The sequence below is a fragment of the Amia ocellicauda genome, chromosome 18, assembly GCF_036373705.1.
Source record: "Amia ocellicauda isolate fAmiCal2 chromosome 18, fAmiCal2.hap1, whole genome shotgun sequence".
Lineage (NCBI taxonomy): Eukaryota > Metazoa > Chordata > Actinopteri > Amiiformes > Amiidae > Amia > Amia ocellicauda.
The window spans coordinates 2,337,989-2,356,268 of NC_089867.1; the positions used below are offsets into that span (position 1 = coordinate 2,337,989).

The 18,280-nt window shown below is 35.3% G+C and overlaps 1 protein-coding gene and 1 long non-coding RNA gene across 3 annotated transcripts in view; one reads left to right on the forward strand and one right to left on the reverse strand.

Moving 5' to 3' along the window:
- The window catches only part of vps13b (vacuolar protein sorting 13 homolog B), a 353,373-nt gene that overhangs the window by 220,598 nt on the left and 114,495 nt on the right, over window positions 1-18,280 (forward strand). The window lies entirely within an intron of this gene.
- On the reverse strand, window positions 4,394-8,557 carry LOC136713736 (uncharacterized). The gene is made up of 2 exons (XR_010804973.1): window positions 8,424-8,557; window positions 4,394-5,534 (listed from the first exon to the last, which is right to left on the reverse strand). It is a non-coding gene; the product is annotated as an uncharacterized LOC136713736 (long non-coding RNA).

Consider the following 18,280-nt stretch of genomic DNA (forward strand, 5'->3'; position numbering starts at 1 on the left):
TATTAGAAGTTTAACTCAGTCCCTCTAGTTCCATGTACATATCAATTTTTTTATAGATATTGTGCATCCAGATGATTAGTTCTTTCAAAGTACTTTGTTCTTTACTCATTGTAGAAAACTTCATACATTTTTAGACGATAGAACAGTAGACATTCTGTGATTTTGAATTGCTTCAAAATTATACTTTACAGTATCTGGATTATGTTCATCCAACTGTACAGTTACTGTGTTTCACATTAAAAAATTGTAAACTGTGCTTCCCTTATATATATATATATATATATATATACATATATACACATACATATATATATATATATATATATATATATATACACATACATATATATATATATATATATATATATATATATATATATATATATATATATATACACTCACCTAAAGGATTATTAGGAACACCATACTAATACTGTGTTTGACTCCCTTTTGCCTTCAGAACTGCCTTAATTCTACGTGGCATTGATTTAACAAGGTGCTGAAAGCATTCTTTAGAAATGTTGGCCCATATTGATAGGATAGCATCTTGCAGTTGATGGAGATTTGTGGGATGCACATCCAGGGCACGAAGCTCCCGTTCCACCACATCCCAAAGATGCTCTATTGGGTTGAGATCTGGTGACTGTGGGGGCCAGTTTAGTACAGTGAACTCATTGTCATGTTCAAGAAACCAATTTGAAATGATTCCACCTTTGTGACATGGTGCATTATCCTGCTGGAAGTAGCCATCAGAGGATGGGTACATGGTGGTCATAAAGGGATGGACATGGTCAGAAACAATGCTCAGGTAGGCCGTGGCATTTAAACGATGCCCAATTGGCACTAAGGGGCCTAAAGTGTGCCAAGAAAACATCCCCCACACCATTACACCACCACCACCAGCCTGCACAGTGGTAACAAGGCATGATGGATCCATGTTCTCATTCTGTTTACGCCAAATTCTGACTCTACCATCTGAATGTCTCAACAGAAATCGAGACTCATCAGACCAGGCAACATTTTTCCAGTCTTCAACTGTCCAATTTTGGTGAGCTTGTGCAAATTGTAGCCTCTTTTTCCTATTTGTAGTGGAGATGAGTGGTACCCGGTGGGGTCTTCTGCTGTTGTAGCCCATCCACCTCAAGGTTGTACGTGTTGTGGCTTCACAAATGCTTTGCTGCATACCTCGGTTGTAACGAGTGGTTATTTCAGTCAAAGTTGCTCTTCTATCAGCTTGAATCAGTCGGCCCATTCTCCTCTGACCTCTAGCATCAACAAGGCATTTTCGCCCACAGGACTGCCGCATACTGGATGTTTTTCCCTTTTCACACCATTCTTTGTAAACCCTAGAAATGGTTGTGCGTGAAAATCCCAGTAACTGAGCAGATTGTGAAATACTCAGAGCGGCCCGTCTGGCACCAACAACCATGCCACGCTCAAAATTGCTTAAATCACCTTTCTTTCCCATTCAGACATTCAGTTTGGAGTTCAGGAGATTGTCTTGACCAGGACCACACCCCTAAATGCATTGAAGCAACTGCCATGTGATTGGTTGGTTAGATAATTGCATTAATGAGAAATTGAACAGGTGTTCCTAATAATCCTTTAGGTGAGTGTATATATATATATATATATATATATATATATATATATATATATATATAGATATTAGGGCTGTCAGTTGATTAAAATATTTGATCGGTTAATCAGTGGGAATTAGTTGATTTTTCATAGTGGTTGTGCCAGAGGGTAATACTTTAATAAATACTAGGCATTTATATTACAGTATAACAATGCTGGATGGGAATGGTAAAAAAAAAATAGAAATGTATATCTCAAAAATAACACAAAATCAGCAAACTAAATTATAATTGCTACAGCAAACGTTTTGCTCGCAAATGATACTGTAAACTCCTCACACTACCCTTATAAGAATAGCATTACTTTTCTTCAATGTTTCCTTACGAATCCAGTTTGAATCCAAAGCTAGACTGTAGTTTTCTCTTTAGTGGCTCGTAACCCTGCAGTTTGTGCGCAGATACTGTACTGTAGCTTTAGTGATTCGCCTTTATAATTTAACCCTAGAAGCGCAGGGCTGGTCAGTTTGACAGATTTCATTTGAATTACTTTGTGTTCCTTAATACACAGTGTATACCCGTTTGTGACTTTTCCTAAATATATATGTAAAATATGCCTACTGTGTTTTAGCTGCATAAACGCAAATCAAATTCAAGTCACAATCTCTACTTCACCTGTCTACAGTCTTTCATGTGCTTGATAAACACACACATTGTATAGCATTACAAGTGTCTTACAACTGTAGTCAGATTGTGGACACAGTGATTACGCCACAAATAAACATTTGCTTTTATTTATTTGTTTTGACTGTGCAGTGTACGGGTTTAGAAAGAAAAGCTCTTTGATGTTATTTATACCAATCGTTTTATGTTCATATTTCCTTTTAAAACCCTACTCCATTTATGCTAGTTTTATTCGATCGTTTGCCTTTAATTATACCACAGCGTTTAAAGAGCTCTCAGTTAAAATGAGCGGTTTTGGCTCTTGTATGTAGTTCGAAATGTCGGCCCTTTAAGTGTTAACCATATAATGGCCAGTCATAATAATTAAGTAAAAAAAAAAAAAAAAAAGATTAAATAGAGAAAATATTGGGACACGTATGGCAGGAGCTTCAGTCACATAGACTACTCAACTGGCTAGTGTTTCAATAGGAACAGTGTCTATGGTTACATCTGCATTTAGATTTATGGGAAAGACATCAATAAATAGGTTTGGAAATTGTGATCGATGACCGTGATACTCGTGCATTACTGCGATATGTAAGGAAAAACAAGAGCAGGACAATGCAGGACATGATCAGAATGTGTCAGCAAGAACAGTTCGTCGAGAACTACACAGAGAAGGCTATTATAGTAGTGTTGCAGTGCATAAACCCCTCATTACAAAGACAAATGCACATTTGAGAGTTCAGTTGTACAAAAAACATAGACACTGGTCTACAGAGATTTGGAAAAAAGTGATATATTCAGATGAGTCATCCTTCACCCTACTCTCAACAAGTGGGCGAGTATATTTGTGGCATACACCAATAGAACGGTACAGGCCTGACTGCTTGACCCCTACACTGAGAGGGTCCGGTGGCTCTGTTATGCTGTGGGGGGCATTTTCCTGGCATGGTTTGGGTTCACTTGTCCTCATAGAGGACTATTTGAAAAGAAATCTGATCGAAACTGAGTGATCTGTGACCGTCTGAATGATGCCCCACCCAACCGGTGTGTGTTTACCCCCTGGGCTCTGAATGATGGCAGGTGACACGGAAACTGTAAATCGGATGTGTTTGAGAATGAAACGTGCTGGTAGCCAGGAGAATAAGCTTTCAAATGATGTGTGCATTGTACAAATACAGTGTAACTTCTATGCACAGGAGCTGTGCGTAACACTGCCAAATAATGCGTAAGAGGGTGTAATAACACAGTATATAACTCTGAAATGTACATTATTTTTCAGTTTTTGTTTTGTTTTGTTTTTTTAACCTCTGGCAGTTTACTACTTACCATTGTACCATTTCAGGTTATTCACTGGACTTCAATTCACTGGAAAAATGTCAATACAAACTGGAAAAATTGTGGTGTTCTAAAACTTTTGACCGGTAGTGTATATCAAAATGTTATTATTATTATTTATTTTTTAACAACTTTATTGAAGTAATGAAGCTGCTTCTCTGAGTGGGGAATAATCCTTAGTCAGTCTTTCAATAAATGGCATGAAAAATAATAGCCAAGATGTGTGATAAGGACCTTTATAAATTTTAATACCTCTGTGTCGGTCATAACAGACATTATGTCATAATGAACATGCTTAAGTTAACTCCTCAGCCATCCTGTTGTTATGAAGCTGTGCATTGGTTTCTTGGAGATCAGCTTAGCCTGCAGAGTGTGTGTGCAAATTGGCAGTGCGGCTAATACTGTGGCTTCCTGTGGCAGGAAGTAAGTTTTCTAAGAATACAGGCTTGTTAGCTTCCTGAATGTTTCTGACGGATTCTACCTGTATTACACACTTAGTGTGCTTAGTTTGTATTGGTCTGTTATTGCTATAAAATATAATGTATTATATATTAAGCATATTTGAATTACATTGCTTATTTCATATTTTTCAACATATCCAACAAATATCCAAAGACACAAAATCTTTCTTAGGATAAATGTGAGTTTGAAGTATTTATGTCCTTAATATACACCAAACCAGAGTGAGCTGTGAACAAAAATGCATCCTCAACTCAAGTTAAAATAGAGAATATTATCGCACTACTTGTATTGAGTAAGGCAAAACAGCTCTTGAAAATATTATTAAATAAAAATTGCAAACGTTATGTCAGTTTCACACAACTGTTTAGTTTAATTGACATTTCCTATTTCCTTTTTATGCATATACAGACCAGCCCAATGTTTACTAGATTGCGGCAATGCAACAATATTCATTAAAAAAGTAATTTTCTTTTGACTGTTAAAATGTACTCCTCAGTTTTTCCATTTACAGGGCTATAAAATTATATATCAGGCTTATCAAGTTTGAAATATGGTTCCAATACTGTAAAACGTTGTTTTTAATTACATGTGGGGTCAGCAGCATTCTTCCACACAAAAACCTCTTTGTAACACAGTAGGTGTACAAAATTAAATGAATTGCTGGAAAACCTCAGGAAAAAAATGTACAGATGTCTTAGATGTCCATGTGTTAAGCCAAAGTCATTCTGTGGTTCTGGAAGCAAAATGGGATAATTGCTTAATGCTTGTCTAATAAGACACACATTACAACCCCAGGGTGTACAATTTAAATGACTTTAAAGAGCAACTAACTGCATTTAACATGTGGATCTATTGAGTTATCTTATTTTTCACATTTTTATTTCAAATCTCAAGGATTTGTGTTTCTATTTTTATCCTTTGTTTATATGTATTTCCATATTGAATATTAATGGAATATTCATCATAACTACAGTATCTAAAATATACTGCCAGCAGACCAAGTTGCTACTCCACCCTGTCTATCTAAATCTTAGTGACTTTGCCTATGTGTCTGTTTCGCATATGTCTGCACTGAAAAGTGGCATTATATCAGGTTCGTAAATCAAAAATAATCACCACCATCAAGATTAGATATTAATAATAACAACAACGACAACAACAACAATAATAATATACTGGTACGGTATAAAATAGTGGTATGGAAATGTTGGCATGGAATAATGCTACATGTTGTGTCAGCTATGTGTAGAACATGCATGTCATTATTTTATTTCGTTGATCGCATTGTGAAGATTTATTAACTTAAGCCCAAGAGAGTGAGAAGAGGTCAGGGATGTGTGTCTGATATTTCTAACAGCTGCTGGAGAAGAGCCATCTACAGCACCTTCCATCCCCTCACGGTTTGTAGAAAGGCGTTCTTCCAACAGGTGCAAGTGACATCCATTAGACAGAAACCTCCAAGACACATCCCTCAGGAATGTGAGCTGACTTCTAAGAAAAACAAGATTACATTTGAATTATAATCTATAAACTGAAAAAACTCATCAGAATGTGAACAATGAAACGAAAAACCACATTAGTTAAACATATGAAGTAACACAGGATGATTTGTAAGATTGTATTAGTGGAAGCCCTGCTATTTAAGCTTTACATACAGATAAGACTGCCTGCAAGTCATCACAAGGCTAGTACCAGCTTCTGTTTATCGTATACTTGAATTATGTCTCAAAGCAATATGATTATATATGTTAAACAAATATATTAAATGTATAATATATATATTTATATTAAATTATTATAATTGGTGTTGCAAATATTATTAATCACAGTTCAGAAGGTGCTTCATAATGTACATGTCTTTCATTGGACTTAAAAACTGTAAAAAAACGGAGTTGCCTCTTTAGACTGTTTAAGAGGAAAAAAGTTGAACTTGACATTTAAGTCCAATGGTCAGATGACTGAAGCTTTTACTTAAATTGAATATATGTGCACCTTATTTAAGCCGAAGAATTCTACATCAGACAGCTAATGTATTGGTATCGTTAGGTTTGTTACACCATTTAATCTCAATGTATCATTTAATTCTGTACAAAGAAAAACAAGCTGTTTTATAAATTTCCCAGCTGAGAAGCATATGTTTTCCGTAATGCAGAAAGAATCAAAGCGCCAGTTTATCAGACAGTGAGGCCACCATTCAGTTTGTTCTCTGGAAGTTTGAAGTGACTGAATCTCCCTCTTCGATGTCCTATGCCAAACCAGGATTGCTTTCAAACCCAAGCATTTTTGATAAACAGTCATTTAATCTGACACATGTGTGGTCCCAAGTGGAATGATTTTAATCAAATGAAATGCATCTTCAATCGAAAATTCAATTCAAAAATAGACACGTGAAAAAGTAATATACTTGAAAACCTTAAAAAATAAATGATACTTAAAACATAATAAAGTTTGACTAATGGTCTATGGAAAAAAGAGAGAATATTTACGACTCTCAAACTGATGTTTCAAAGTAAATTAAGTAATGCAAGACATTGCCCACCCTGCCTATATACACACACGCTTCAAAACATATCTGCATTCTAGGATAAGCTGGCATTTCTGCTACAATGTACTAACACACGGCTTTGATCACGTCTGTAATAGTGAAAGAGGCAGTGATGTTGTGCATCAACAAACCTTGAAGATAAATCAACTAAAATCTTTCATCCACATAGTGTTCACTTCCACATTATTTATTATATAGAGAGTGAAACAGTCTGTGCACGCTACACGTAGCTCGCATTCTCTTAGTTTCACCATCAGGTTTTAGATTAATTTGCACTGGCCTTCAGAATGATACTTTGTTCAACACATTATTACCTTGTCATGTCTAAAACACTATAGTGCAACAGTATTTAGACATAGGTGACTATAAATTAAAGTCAGCTTGTTGTGGCTTTCAGGGATTTTGGCCTAAATATGTCACAAGGGTAGTTTGTGGAGATTTGCTTTCCTCAAACCATTTTAGATTGAGAATCAAAATAGATTCTGTCTTGGGGAGAAAAAAATAAAATAAATATTGTTTGTGTGTAAAATATACAATGAACAACATGCTCTAAAAGGTATTTACATGAGGTCAGACCTGTAATTCACAATGATTGAACATTTTCTGTATGTGCTGCACTAAATTCTTCTCAGTATCCTGGTGGTTTCTAAAGTTTAAATGAAGATGTATTGTACTGCTGATAGTATATGGTATGACGATGGGCATAAGATGGATTGGAGCTTTTGTACAGTATTCTACGCATTGGAGTGTTAGTTCGATTATTCTTTTTTTGTGTGAACATTCCTTGATTTGTCTTCTGAAGAAATCTGTAGTCTATACCTTCTAGACAAAAACACTATTGCTGAGCTCCATGTAGGCCTACATGAGTTACATAATGATTAGTCAAGTGGAAAAAGCAGGAGTCTAAAACTAATAACTGTGCATGTAAAGCTTAATGCTGCCCCTTACATTCCTCATCTGTAATGCATCTTCCAGGAACCAATGGGAGACCTTATCTCATCCCCTGGAAAAAACTGCTTTCTGTACCATGATATAGAAGTAATTTTGTTAAAACATTTTTTCAAAGAACACTTGATAAGCTGCCATTGAATTCCTGTGTTAAATGACGTTAATTCACTTCATTTTAATTCACTAAATTTGCAACAACGAGAGTTAAAATATTGATGCGCAAAATGGCAATTTCCTTTGTAGGTCACAATAAAATTCCATGTGTATGGAAGACAATCTACATTTTTTGGTTTTATTTTATTATTTTTTGGGTCTGAAATACCATTCTTAGAACCACTTTTAAAATGAACATGCCTCCATGTTGTGCTCTCACCAGTCATGTCTTCAGATAAGGTAATGCTCCAGGTTTCAGAGGCAGCCATTCCAGTGTCTCTTGACTTCTTATCAAGTCCACCATGAACAGGACTGAGGGACTAAGGCTAAGCCCTTGCTCTCCACAACATTTTATGCTGGTCAGGTTCAAGGGAGTTCAACCTCAGTGTTACCAAGTGAGTGCATTTTAACACCTGATAAGACTGAGGTATTACACCACTGAAACACACTTGCTCATTCACAGTCCACAGCACAACAAACTGCATGGTGTGATAGCTTAACGTGGGACACAAATGTGAACAAAAGAGAATAGAAGATTTAAAGGAGACATGGTAAAATAGTAAAAAAAAACAGAGAAGGTCCCCATGGAAATGAAAGCTTTCTGAACCTAGCAGTCATTCGTAAGGTATAGAAGCTGTTTTTGTGTAACTTAACAGTGTTAATAACAGCCGTACTGTAGAGTAGTCAATGATTAAAAGAATTAGGTTTTATATTTCAGAATATTTCAGACATACCTGAGAGTGGTGGCCCTGAGCCAGAGTGCTGGGCCATTCCAGAGGTGGATCCTAAATGCTGCAATGCTTCTGTAAGGTTCAGGGAACTTGAAGAAGTTTTTATGTACTGATGCAGGGAAGGGCAGCTTATTAAGCCTTCCATTAAGAAGATTTTGCTTTTTGTCTTAAATACAGTATGTCTGGTCACCTCACAGGATATGTATAGCATTTCCTGCTAGTAGGACTGGAGGAAGGAAGCATCATGTTGAAGTGTTTGATGTGTGATGTTCAGTAATGTTTTTCACATGTGGTGTTTACTGAAGGGCTTTTGTGTGCCGGAGATTTTTTTTTTTTTTTTTTTTTTTTTAAATACAGTACCCTCAGCCACATCACCTACATATCATGCCTAATTGTAGGTCTCAAGCTTGTTTCTCCATGGTCTGAAGGAGTGCTTTATATATTACATACACACATATATAAATACAAATAAGAAACTGAAGAACAGTTGATTTCAGTTAACAACTTTTTATGTTTTATTTGCACATTTATTTGGTGATTTTTTGTTTCTGATTTTAAATAACATTTTTGATGTTGCTGCAGTTGTGTATTTCATGCAGTGGATGTTTTCCCCTAGTCTTAGCAAGGGGCAGCTCTCAGTGTGCTGTAGAGGAGAGGATGTGGTTAGTTACTGAGTGCTCAGCTGGGAACTGCCTTTTAAAAGTTTCAAACTCCAGGCTAATTGGGAAGAAGGAGACATTCCATGTTATGTTTGAATATAATTTATTCATTATGATAATTGTCACCCACCATTATAGGCTAAACTTTTTTTTTTTTTTTTTTAATTCTTTAGATCCTTTGTTTATATGAGTCTCCCCAGCATAACACCATTCTGGCCAGTCTTATATCCACAGTAATAATGATACTTCTGCTGTAAGAATGACCAGGAACAGGAGCAAAAACACTGTACTCCTTGTAGGTTTAGAGCTTTTGTTATGGTTACAGTAAAGATGTTTTCTGTATTGGTCTATTATAGTTAAAGCAAATAATTTGCTATAACATTGTCCTGAAGCTGAGGTAAAATGTGAAGAGTAAAACTGCAAAAACTATGGTATACATTCTGTATTTTTATTTTAAATAATACAGGAAAAAAATATATATTTAATAATTGTTTTGTTACATAGAGGGCTGTAAGAGAGCAAATAGTGTTATATACTGCCAGTATCCGCACCTTTGATAATTACATCATTAATTCACAACATAGAAAAACGATAGCCTTCCAATATTATTATCTTATAGTACTGGAACATTTTGCTTGATTTAAGTAAAATGTTTGTAGGTTTCATCATTTTGCATACAAATTGGAAAATCGACAGTCCAAGTCTCATTTTTGGAATGTTCTTTATGGTACAGGATCTGTGGTTATTTCTTAACAGGAAAAACATGTTGCTGTTTCACAGATGCAATACATGTAAGCAGTGTGTTTGCCTTTAGAATTTCAACACCATTGTATTGTTTCTTTCTTTAAGAATCAGATATTGTTTTTGCTGCTTTTAGTGCCAGTTTGGAAGCACTTTGTGTGTGCATGTGCGTGTGCATGCATGCATGGGGCTTCCCAACAATCTTCCCGATCTCACTGCATTCAGAGCAACTCCTCCCAGTCCCCACAGCCCTGGCCTTTTTCTGCCCTACAATTGTGGAACTACAGTCCCGTCAGCATGATATCCACCTTGAATCAAACCTGGGATCTCCAGCCACTAGGGATCTGCTTGAATTTCAACCTCCAATTTTATATTTATTGATTTAATTCTTGTCAGCATGCGTTTAAACAAAACCAAAATATTTAACTAAGAAATTTCACAGAAAGCGTTCATGCAGTAATGTCAGTTTGCATTAATATACTTGGCAATTACGAATGGGATAGATGCGCCTGAATTATAAACACTGTTCCAAGATATATTTTGGGAGGAAGAATTAGCCGATGTAGGAAGCATCTGTGCTGCAGATTATTTTAATTATTTTATTCTGTTTTCCCTGCTGACATAAATTTATTTGGACATTATCTCATGAGAAAGTGGTTATAATTCTGTTGTGTTGGGCAGCTCTGGGGCTTGAAAACTCCATTCATATTTTTGGATCCTAAGTCACAAATTAGTGATTGAAACATAAGCTTTTAATTGTATTATGTGGGAGCTTCCAGTACTAATTCAATGTATTTCGTTTCATTTAACTTTTGTTTATTATAAGGAAATTTGATTTAGTACGAGTCATTGTTGAAGGTCAAGGAATACTGGGAAAAAGCCCTACTGTTTTAGATATCTAATAACAGGTTTGTGCATTATGTCTTTTAAAACTGCAACGGTATGTAGTGTAATCAGAAATGGTGACAGTGTTCTCTTTTTTCAGAAATGTCCTGATTTATCCAAAATGATAGATCCATCCATGACATATAATGTAATTTTGTAATTATGTTTCCCTAAACAATTCTCAAAATGAAATAATTGCATATAATGTGGTCTAATCCCTTTAAGAAATACCCTGCCAAGACTTCCAATATTGCAGACAATTACTTTTTCTAATGTACCTTCAAATTAAATTTGGTAGTTTGCTTTATTCGTACATATTTGTAACCCCCCCTCCCTGGGTGGATTATCTCTTTATTTCAAGTAGGCTGGCTTATTAATATATTTTAGTTTCAAAGACAGTGGCTCACACTGTTAGATCCATTAAATAGGCTTGATTTTACAGTGCTATAAAACACAAAACTGTCTGGAGGTTTTACTAAAGAATCAAAATCAAATAAAGGGCTTCCTAGCCAGCATTAGTTTGATCATATTTAAATGAGGTTACATCTGTTTACTTATTCATCACTAAATGTTACCTTTTTCTCACTGTCTGACTGCTAATATAGATTTAATTCATGTAACACTTGGAAATGGATGCAACAAGCTGCATCTGGAAGACATCTTCAACTGTCTTCATTTGCAAAGCACAGTTATCAGTGATTTGTAAACTGTAAACTTTCTTTTGACTTATTTTCGGTGTTATGTTTTATGTCTACTATATTTGTTGCTTTTCAAGTTAATTACACCATTTCTTTACTAATACATTGTTTGGCAAAGTATATCATTTTGATGAAGAAAATGTAATTTTATTTGTAATGATACAGTGGCTAAATTTTTGGTCTAGTAACCAATGGAAGGAATTGGTATGGAGAATTTGCTGCTTGTATAGTCAAACGAAGTAGTAAAATTCCATAAGCAGTGGCATTTGGATTTAGTTTTTTTTTTAAAGTCTTGACCAGGAAGACTTGAAAGAGATTAGACAGCTGAATTTCTTTCAGCAGTTCTCCTTGCAGTTGAACTCATTAACGGGCTAATCCAAAAATTGTGACGAACCATGTGTTTCTGTGTGCCGTATCCTATTTATGTTTTAATAATCTGTGTGCACTTTTGATATGCATATGATCCGCAGCTGTTAAAGAAAGGGTTTGATGCCTTAGGTCCAGCAGACGTCAATCCATTTGAAGTTTGCGTCAGATACAATAATGTGTGTTGCTGCAATTAGATTTCATTGTTTAAAGAGGCTTTCTTCAAGCTGTGTCAATCAAAACAATCATGTTGGCGATTGGCATGCAGATTGCTGTGGAGTCCTGGAGTCCTAAACCAGGATTATTTTCCTTTAATTACAGTTTAAGTAGCATTGAGGTATGTGCCTGCTCCACTTTAAGTTGATGAGAATGACTGTATCTGAGGGTATTCCAGTCCCTTTCCTTGCCATGTTTCCTATTAAATCCAGTTATGAATAATCTATTCCATGCATGTATGTAGTGATTAATTAAAGATAGGCCCTTTTCAATTAAAATGGTGGTCAGATTACATCATTTGAATATCCTCAATGTAATGGAGTCTGTTTTCGATCTGAGTTGGGAAGTCGGCAAGATTGCATTCACACCTCCTCAAAATCAGGCTTTCAAAACTGAAATGCTTCATGACATGTTTTCTAAAAGCAAAATTATGTCACTTTGCTCCAGTGATACACATACTGCATCTGTTACTCAGAAAGGAAGTGAGCCTAACCAACCATCTCTTGTTTTACATATTTACAAAGATATAATGTCCAAAATTAAGTATTTCATTGTTAGTACTGTACTTATTACAATGTATTATAATAGTGTACAACAATCCAATTAATTAAAGACAGGTGAATGGAGACTTTGTGATTTGCTAAAATTGGCAAAAAATATTTACTATCATACAATTTTTTACCTAATGTATCTTTGCTGTATTTGCTTAGCATTTCATCTTTTTCTTTTCCCTTGCTTTTGTAATTTGATATGTCATCATTTTGAATAAGTATGCAAAAAGATAGTGTTTCATAGCTACAATATCTCAAGGAAATGAGGGAGTGAGTTTTCCAATCTACTGTATCGCAATGATTGAAGTATGCTTCCAACACTAGAAACACAGAGCTGGTCAATTGGAGCATTTCTGTTTTATTTTTAATTTGTTTTCTCCGTTATTCTGACAGTTCCAGGAATATAAATTAGTGATTTATACTATAAATATGTGTTACATATGCTTATGAAATTTGAGATGCATATTTTCATCTGTAATGGAGATATATTACAATCTACCTTAAACCTCCAAAATTGATCAAGTTGACCTGTATGTTAATTGCTTATCTGTTATTTATAATATTAATCAGCACACCAGCAATTTTTATACAGTTTCTTTATTACTGGCGCATATGTGATTTGAATAACTAAACCGTTATTTAAACAACCTTTTTTCTCAAGTATGTACTTGTACTTGGTGTTTTCATATAGCTCCATTTGCACCTGTATAGTTTCAGAAGATTACACAAAGTGTGCCTTACATTTTGATCTGTGGTTAGATTATTCACTGCAGCACTCATGAAATAAGCTTTCATCAGAGCTGTATATCAGACTATCAGATTATTCTGAAAGAGACATTTGCCGTCTCTAAATTTGTCTACAACTTTGATATGAAACAAAGGTGTAAATCGTTTGATAATTTTTACATTCGAATATGAATGTATTTCCTGATAATTCAGTATTATGCTACAATAAACAATGTGTGAATTTCTCCCACATATCTGTTCTTATATGTTACTAAATATTTGAATTAAATACATATAAGGTGTTTCAGCTGTAAACTCCTCAAACTAAATAAGTTATAAATTCTTACTTCTCCAACTTCTCCAACCGACGACCCACAGTTTATGCTGTAGGCTATAGTACTGCTGTAGTATAGTACATTTTACTTTTCGTCCATAAAATTGTCAAGCACAAAATAAGTGGGCATTTCATGGGAAGAAATGTGAATTATATGAATGAAATGTGCATTTCGATGGACAAAATAGTAATTACTGATGATACTGTGCATGAAATAATGAATGACACAAACAGTGCCCCATAGTTTTGTTAGACCTCTTCACATGTCCAGGCCAGTACAGTCTGTTAGTGCAACAAATGCGTTTCGTGGATGAGGAGATGCATTTTAAATACTTTTGCATTTCACCACATTGTTTCTCTGACCCCTGACCAGCGTCTACACACATACATTTTACACCAGTTGATCCACTACTGAGTGATTGGCCATGGCGCTCAGAATCTCCCTGCTCAACCAATCAGCACTTGCTTGATGCACAGGACCACAGAGATGCACAATGAGATTAAAATAAAACCTGTTGAAGTCTGCAAGAGACCTGGGACTTGGGAGAAGATTCATCTTCTGACTCCAAGGACAATGACCCCAAACATACAGCCAGAGCCACACTGGAGTGCCTTAAAAACAAAAAGGTCAATGTCCTGGAGTGGCCCAGTCAAAGCCCGGACATCAATCCAATTGAGAATATGTGGAAAGAGTTGAAAATTGCTGTTCACCAAATGTCCCCTTCCAACTTGATGGAGCTTGAACAATGTTGCAAAGAAGAATGGGCAAAAATTGCTGTGTCCAGATGTACAAAGCTGGTAGAGAATTATCCACATAGCTGTAATTGCTGCAAAAGGTGCCTCTACCAAATATTGACTGAAGGGGGTGATTACTTATGCATTCAATTATTTTCTGTTTTCTATTTGTAATTAATTTAGAACAATTTTCAGATTATATTTTTCACTTTCCATAATGGACATTGTGCTGATCAGTGGCAAAGACTCCTGATTAAATCCATTCTGATTTCATGTTGTAACACAATGAAATATGGAAAAGTCCAAGGTGGGTGAAGCCTTTTGAGAGCCACTGTATGTCTGTAATTCTAGTAGAATGTGTGTAAAATAATACCAGGGCAATCCTTCAATCAAATCTTGTTATAATAAAAATTCCACCAATCGAGAGTGTTCCGCTTCTTCATTAAAAATGTACAGTGAGGTCGGTTTCATTTATCATGGTTTCAGAACAATGCAGTAAAATAAATAATGAACAAATTCACTTAGCATGGTCAAATATATTTTTGTATTTTAAATTATCTTTAAAGATTTGTTTATTATTAATTTGTTTATTACATACATTATATATAAGGCCAATATGTTTTTTGTTTCTTGTTCCCTACACTTATTTACCATTATTTATCTCTCTCTGACTTCCATTGGAATGCATCTTCTTTTATAAGATGTCTTCCTATGGAACAATGGGTTTAGTTTGTGCAGCACAGCCTTTATCAGGAACCCAAAGGTCCCTGTAAATGCAGTTAAGTCATCAGATGTATTTGATTAAACTGAAAAAGTGAATAAAGTTAAATGAAAATCTGCACTCTGTCTTATATATAAGCTTTCAAAGGCTCAATAAAGGAACTAAACCCATAGTACTGTAGGTCACCTATTTCTTCTCACTGAGCCAGTTGCTCAGACAAACTAGTATGTTAACGTTTTCAGAAGATAATGCTGCTCTCTTCTATATTATTATAAATTATGCCGTACAGCGCCTTGACTAGCACATTGAGCATTAGCATGTTTGGCTTTTAGTTGATAGCTCAAACCTGTATGATATTGAAATTCACCTTCACAGAGATTACATATGTCTGTTGAACCATCCAAAAGTGATTTTAAACAGAAACATGTTTATTTGTGTAACCATTGTATATTCTATTCAAATCAACAGAAAGATGTGTATGCTGTAGCAGCATCGCACATTACTCATTATAGCTCCAGAAACATATCACCCAAAAAACTGAAAACCACAAACGTTTTAACAGTAGAAATTGAACCAAAATCAGTACCCACCTCTTCTGAAGCCAGATAAGGAACAGTCACACTTTTCCTATCAGGCTATTCATTAATTAATGGAAGTTCTAGCTTATTTCTTCACAAGACAAATTTCTCATTTTTATACTAAGTTACCAGTGCCAGAAAATGACGGTAGTATTCTAACTAGCCAAGAATGTGCAGTATGTGTGGGGGGTTTGTGTGTGGTACTGTACCTGATTCAAACCAAAGACTGGGTGCTGTGCCAGAACAAGAACACATTAGAAAAGGAACAAGAGTTAATGAAAACAGCGCTTGCCAAATCCATTAAGTGAAAAGTTTATAGTTTCATAAACTGCATAACATTTGTGATGTAGATTTTGGGTGGGGCAGCCAGTATAGAGTGCTTTCACATTCATAATTCATAATTTGAAGTCCTTTAATGTTTGAGAAGGCAGTGTGAAAGTGAGGTTTTCAAAAACCGGGAATTATTTTTGCATGGAAATATTCTGAGCCACATTCAGCATTACAGCATGATACCAAAGCTGTGAAAATGTTTTAACTGAGCCTGCAAAATATATTAAGATTCTGATCTTTTGCAGTCGGCACAGACCACATGTTAGTATCTTTAGAACTATATGGTCAGTATGCCATGTTTATAACCAAGATATTCTGACATGTAAACTACATCTGAGATAAATGACTTTTGCAATTAAGATGTTGAAATCAAAGTGCAAACAGTGACTTTTGGTATAAACAAAATTCACTCTAAACAAAATCCTTTTCGATTGTTCTGCTGTTCTGTTTGACCACTGTCAGGAACTGAAGATTTAACTTTTTCTCAGCAACTCGTGAATTACACACTTCTTGTATATAAAGGCAATTTTTGCTTCTAAGATCTTGTATAAATATGATTTAATTGACGATTCCAAATGTCTTTAAACTCTAATCAGGCTAATTAATAACAGGCTTCTGTGTAAGAGAAACTAGGACCTCATTTAAATTTAAACCTAATTTAAATAAATCTAAATAGTGAATGTGTTTACTGTTTTATGTGTCTATCATTATGCCAGGGCTATCAGTGCTAGTTAGTTATTTTAACACATGCCCTGAAGTTTAGCATGCCATGTGTTCCCAGTGTTCATCTTAACAGATATTTGAAGACTTGTATATGCCTTTGTCAGCTTCAGATCATAAGGGCTTGGGGCTGTAGCTAAGTTAATGTGCACTTGGGAAATTGCTGTCTGATGAACATTTGAGAAGCCTTAAAAAGTACTTTGTATAGTTTAGTTTAATATAGATATATTGCAATAAACTATCTTTATTTATCAATTGTATCTTTTCAAAGATTTCAGTGTCAAAAGTTTACCTTTCTTAACGCAAAAGTTGTGTGGTATTTTGTTTTATTCATCACACACTTCATGAACCTCTGAAAAGATGGCACTGATATATGGGTATACTGCAGTTAAGCATCAAGCTGAAAAGGTGAAATTAACAGCTGTTATTTCCCTATCCCTTGATAGGTGTACTGTCAAGTAGGGCTGCACGATTTGGAGAAAATGTCATATTGCGATTATTGAGGTCAATAAATGTGATTGCGATATAATAAACAAATGGTATCATGAGTCAACTTGCTTGGTTATTAAGGAAAATGCACACACAGATTATTGATAACTTAAACATACAAACTAGCAACAACAACTAGAAATGCACAGTTTTCAAATTAAAATAATATGTTTACAAAATTAAATAACAGTCGCATCTTTGCATTACTGCAAACTTGTTATTTTCTCAATAGTACAGCTAAATAAAATAAATAGAACAATAAATAAGAACATAAAATGTTTCATGAAAATAAGATTGTCCAAACAAACAGGGACATTTAAGCAGGATGTAACGTATACTTTGTATAAACTCTTTTGAAAAGGAAACTGGGTATAAAAGTGTGATTCATCAATCAAACCACTAAAACTGTTTTTTTTTTTTTTTTTAAAGGATTTGGTACTACGTCTTGTCCAGTATGTGGATCATTTTCTGAAATCCCACTTTGCTAACGGTATATATGGGCATCATGTCTCTTGCCAAGCAGTGCGTTATGGAGTCGATGATTTCTTTACATCTCTGCGAAGACTTGTCATATGGCGTGACACTCGCAAACACATCTGTACGCGCCACACGTGACACAGCCTAAACTGAAACTGACTGGTCATCTTTTTATTAGTGCCATAGAAAACAGCCAAACAACAATCAGAGAGAATGGGTTGTCACGTCCACACATGCACTTATTTAATAAAATCGCAGCATTTTGCAATTATATAATCTCACAGGCTGACATCGCGATTGCGATTGCGATTGCAATATGATTAATCGTGCAGCACTACTGTCAAGCCACCCTCTTTGTTTCACACTGCGAGTCCACAGCATAAACAACACAGCTCTAACATGTTAGTGAGAAGTAAGGCCACATTCCCTGACAACAGTGTGGACTTGCAGGTTCCCAGTATGCCTCAGGAGTCAGTGAAGGAAACCTTAGCCTACCATAACCACGTGGTTGGTTTGCTCAGTGCCCAGTGAGGAATCCTGGTCCCAGCTGGTTAGGACCACATCTCTGCTTTTTGTTTTACTATGCTGTATTTCTTCTCGTAAAGCCATCTATTGAAAAATCATTAACATTCAT